The following is a 5332-nucleotide window of genomic DNA, read 5'->3' on the forward strand; positions in this document are numbered from 1 at the left end:
CAAAATTGAGACGTGAATTGCGGACCCCTGTCCGAAACGGCGTCTGACGGAAGGCCATGAATTCTGAACACATTCTCAATGATGATTTGTGCCGTCTCTTTAGCAGAAGGAAGCTTAGCGAGGGGAATAAAATGAGCCGCCTTAGAGAACCTATCGACAACCGTTAGAATAACAGTCTTCCCCGCTGACGAAGGCAGACCAGTAATAAAGTCTAAGGCGATGTGAGACCACGGTCGAGAGGGAATGGAAAGCGGTCTGAGACGAACGGCAGGAGGAGAGTTACCGGACTTAGTCTGCGCGCAGTCCGAACAAGCAGCCACGAAACGACGCGTGTCACGCTCCTGAGTGGGCCACCAAAAACGCTGGCGAATAGAAGCAAGCGTACCCCGAACGCCGGGGTGGCCGGCTAACTTGGCAGAGTGAGCCCACTGAAGAACGGCCAGACGAGTAGAAACGGGAACGAAAAGAAGGTTCCTAGGACAAGCGCGCGGCGACGGAGTGTGAGTGAGTGCTTGCTTTACCTGCCTCTCAATTCCCCAGACAGTCAACCCGACAACACGCTCCTCAGGGAGAATCCCCTCGGGGTCGGTGGAGGCTACTGAAGAACTGAAGAGACGGGATAAAGCATCAGGCTTGGTGTTCTTAGAGCCCGGACGATAAGAAATAACGAACTCGAAACGAGCAAAAAACAACGCCCAACGAGCCTGACGCGCATTGAGTCGTTTGGCAGAACGGATGTACTCAAGGTTCTTATGGTCAGTCCAAACGACAAAAGGAACGGTCGCCCCTCCAACCACTGTCGCCATTCGCCTAGGGCTAAGCGGATGGCGAGCAGTTCACGGTTTCCCACATCATAGTTACGTTCCGACGGCGACGGGCGATGAGAAAAATACGCGCAAGGGTGTACCTTATCGTCAGAATGGGAGCGCAGGGACAGAATGGCTCCCACGCCCACCTCTGACGGGTCAACCTCGACAATGAACTGTCTAGAGACGTCAGGTGTAACAAGGATAGGAGCGGATGTAAAACGCTTCTTGAGGAGATCAAAAGCTCCCTGGGCGGAAACGGACCACTTAAAGCACGTCTTGACAGAAGTAAGGGCTGTGAGAGGAGCTGCCACCTGACCGAAATTACGAATGAAACGACGATAGAAATTCGCGAAACCGAGAAAGCGCTGCAGCTCGACACGTGACTTAGGGACGGGCCAATCGCTGACAGCATGGACCTTAGCGGGATCCATCTGAATGCCTTCAGCGGAAATAACAGAACCGAGAAATGTGACGGAGGAGACATGAAAAGCGCACTTCTCAGCCTTCACATAAAGACAATTCTCTAAAAGGCGCTGGAGAACACGTCGAACGTGCTGAACATGAATCTAGAGTGACGGTGAAAAAAATCAGGATATCGTCAAGGTAAACGAAAACAAAGATGTTCAGCATGTCTCTCAGTACATCATTCACTAATGCCTGAAAGACAGCTGGAGCGTTAGCGAGACCGAACGGCAGAACCCGGTATTCAAAGTGCCCTAACGGAGTGTTAAACGCCGTTTTCCACTCGTCCCCCTCCCTGATGCGCACAAGATGGTAAGCGTTACGAAGGTCCAACTTAGTAAAAAACCTGGCTCCCTGCAGGATCTCGAAGGCTGAAGACATAAGGGGAAGCGGATAACGATTCTTAACCGTTATGTCATTCAGCCCTCGATAATCCACGCAGGGGCGCAGGGTACCGTCCTTTTTCTTAACAAAAAAAAACCCCGCTCCGTCGGGAGAGGAAGAAGGGACTACGGTACCGGCGTCGAGAGCAACAGACAGATAATCTTCGAGAGCCTTACGTTCGGGAGCCGACAGAGAGTATAGTCTACCCCGGGGGGGAGTGGTCCCCGGAAGGAGATCAATACTACAATCATACGACCGGTGAGGAGGAAGGGAGGTGGCCCTGGACCGACTGAAGACCGTGCGCAGATCATGATATTCCTCCGGCACCCCTGTCAAATCACCAGGCTCCTCCTGTGAAGAGGGGGCAGAAGAAACAGGAGGGATAGCAGACATTAAACATTTCACATGACAAGAGACGTTCCAGGAGAGGATAGAATTACTAGACCAATTAATAGAAGGATTATGACACACTAGCCAGGGATGACCCAAAAAACAGGTGTAAAAGGTGAACGGAAAATCAAAAAAGAAATGGTTTCGCTATGATTACCAGAGACAGTGAGGGTTAAAGGTAGCGTTTCACACTGAATCCTGGGGAGAGGACTACCATCCAAGGCGAACATGGCCGTGGGCTCCCCTAACTGTCTGAGAGGAATGTCATGTTCCCGAACCCAGGCTTCGTCCATAAAACAGCCCTCCGCCCCAGAGTCTATCAAGGCACTGCAGGAAGCTGCCGAACCGGTCCAGCGTAGATGGACCGACAAGGTAGTACAGGATCTTGACGGAGAGACCTGAGTAGTAGCGCTCACCAGTAGCCCTCCGCTTACTGATGAGCTCTGGCTTTTACTGGACATGAAATGACAAAATGACCAGCGGAACCGCAATAGAGACAGAGGCGGTTGGTGATTCTCCGTTCCCTCTCCTTAGTCGAGATGCGAATACCCCCCAGCTGCATGGGCTCAACACCTGAGCCAGTGGAGGAAGATGGTAGTGATGCGGAGAGGGGGGATACTGTTAACGCGAGCTCTCTTCCACGAGCTCGGTGACGAAGATCTACCCGTCGTTCAATGCGAATAGCGAGTTCAATCAAAGAATCCACGCTGGAAGGAACCTCCCGGGAGAGAATCTCATCCTTTACCTCCGCGTGGAGACCCTCCAGAAAACGAGCGAGCAACGCCGGCTCGTTCCAGTCACTGGAGGCAGCAAGAGTGCGAAACTCTATAGAGTAATCCGTTATGGATCGATTACCTTGACATAGGGAAGACAGGGCCCTGGAAGCTTCTTTCCCAAAAACTGAACGATCAAAAACCCGTATCATCTCCTCTTTAAAGTTCTGATACTCGTTAGTACACTCAGCCCTTGCCTCCCAGATTGCCGTGCCCCACTCACGAGCCCGTCCAGTAAGGAGAAATATGACGTAGGCGATACGAGCTCTACCCCTGGAGTATGTGTTGGGCTGGAGAGAGAACACAATATCACACTGGGTGAGGAACGAGCGGCATTCAGTGGGCTGCCCAGAGTAACACGGTGGGTTATTAATTCTGGGCTCCGGAGACTCGGAAGCCCTGGAAGTAGCTGGTGGATCGAGACGGAGATTGTGAAAATGTTTTGAGAGGTCGGAGACATGGGCGGCCAGGGTCTCAACGGCATGCCGAGCAGCAGACAATTCCTGCTTGTGTCTGCCTAGCATCGCTCCCTGGATCTCGACGGCTGAGTAGCGAGGATCCGATGTCGCTGGTTCCATTCTTGGTCGGATTCTTCTGTTATGCTGGTGAGTGAGGACCCAAAAGCGATATAACAGAAACAGAGTCTTTTAATGTCCAAACAGGGAAAACATAAATCCTCAATCTTTACAGGAGATGTCCAAACAGGGAAAACATAAATCCTCAATCTTTACAGGAGATGTCCAAACAGGGAAAACATAAATCCTCTAGCTTAACAGGAGAGTCCCCCTTCTAGTAGTTGAGGAGAATTGCAGGGCTAGCGGCAACAGACTGCAGGTCCCTTCGGGTAGGCGCGGGCCGTAAAGGATAGAGACACCTGCTCACACGCAGTATCTGATGAAGAGGCAGATTACAACAGGACGGAACAAGGGCAAAGCAAACAAGAATCCGACAAGGACAGAAGCAGAAACAGAGAGAGAAATAGAGACTTAATCAGAGGGCAAAAGAGGGAACAGGTGTGAGAGTGTAAACGAGGTCGTTAGGAGAATGAGGAACAGCTGGGGGCAGGAACGGAACGATAGAGAGAGAGAGAGAGAGAGAGAGAAAGAAAGTAACCTAATACGACCAGCAGGGGGAAACGAAGAGAAGAGAAAGCACATGGACAAGACATGACAATACATGACAGGTTCATCCTTGGGAGAAATTTCCAAACGCCTGAAGGTGCCACGTTCATCTGTACAAACAATAGTACGCAAATATAAACACCATGGGACCACGCAGCCGTCATACCGCTCAGGAAGGAGACGCGTTCCGTCTCATAGAGGTGAATGGACTTTGGTGTGAAAAGTGAAAATCAAACAGGTACAAAAGTATCTATATCCACAGTAGAACGAGTCCTATATCAACATAACCTGAAAGGCCGCTCAGGAAGGAAGAAGCCACTGCTCCAAAACGGCCATAAAAAAGCCAGACTACGGTTTGCAACTGCACATGGGGACAGAGATTGTACGTTTTGGAGAAATATCCTCTGGACTGATGAAACAAAAATAGAACTGTTGGCCAAAATGACCATCGTTATTTTTGGAGGAAAAAGGGGGAGGCTTGCAAGCCGAAGAACACCGTCCCAACCATGAAGCACAGGGGTGGCAGCATCATGTTGTGGGGGTGCTGTGCTGCAAAAGGGACATGTGCACTTCACAAAATAGATGACATCACGAAGCAGGAAAATTGTGTGGATATATTGAAGCAACATCTCAAGACATCAGTTAAAGTTAAAGCTTGGTCGCAAATGGGCCTTCCAAATGGACAATGATCCCAAGCATACTTCCAAAGGTGTGGCAAAATGGCTTAAGGAAAACAAAGTTAAGGTATTGGAGTGGCCCTGACCTAAATCCTATAGAACATTTGTGGGCAGAACCGAAAAAGTGTGTGCGAGCAAGGAGGCCTACAAACCTGACTCAGTTACACCAGCACTGTCAGGAGGAATGGGCCAATATTCACCCAACTTATTATGGGAAGCTTGTGGAAGGCTACCCGACATGTTTGACCCAAGTGAATCAATTTAAAGGCAATGGTCCCAAATACTAATTGAGTGTATGTAAACTTCTAACCCACTGGGAATGTGATGAAAAAATTAAAGCTTAAATAAATAATTCTCTCTACTATTATTCTGACATTTCAGGTACAAAAGTATGACATGTTGCTTAAAATATGTACAGTTGAGGTTGGAAGTTTACATACAACCTAGCCAAATACAGTTGTGATCCCAACTGACCCTAAGACAGGGAATACATTTTTACTAGGATTAATTATCAGGAATTGTGAAACTAAGTTTAATTGTATTTGGCTAGGTAAATACTTCCAACCTCAACTGTACATATTTTAAGCAACATGTCACAGTTGTTTGTACACAGGCCTCTCCTGTCCTTACCGAAGATGTGAAGAGAATACCATTGTAATGAAGATGCAGTAAGTACTGCTGTGTCATTTCACAAATAGAGTGCCTTTTGGGTAGTG

Source organism: Oncorhynchus gorbuscha, linkage group LG18 (assembly GCF_021184085.1).
Source record: "Oncorhynchus gorbuscha isolate QuinsamMale2020 ecotype Even-year linkage group LG18, OgorEven_v1.0, whole genome shotgun sequence".
NCBI lineage: Eukaryota > Metazoa > Chordata > Actinopteri > Salmoniformes > Salmonidae > Oncorhynchus > Oncorhynchus gorbuscha.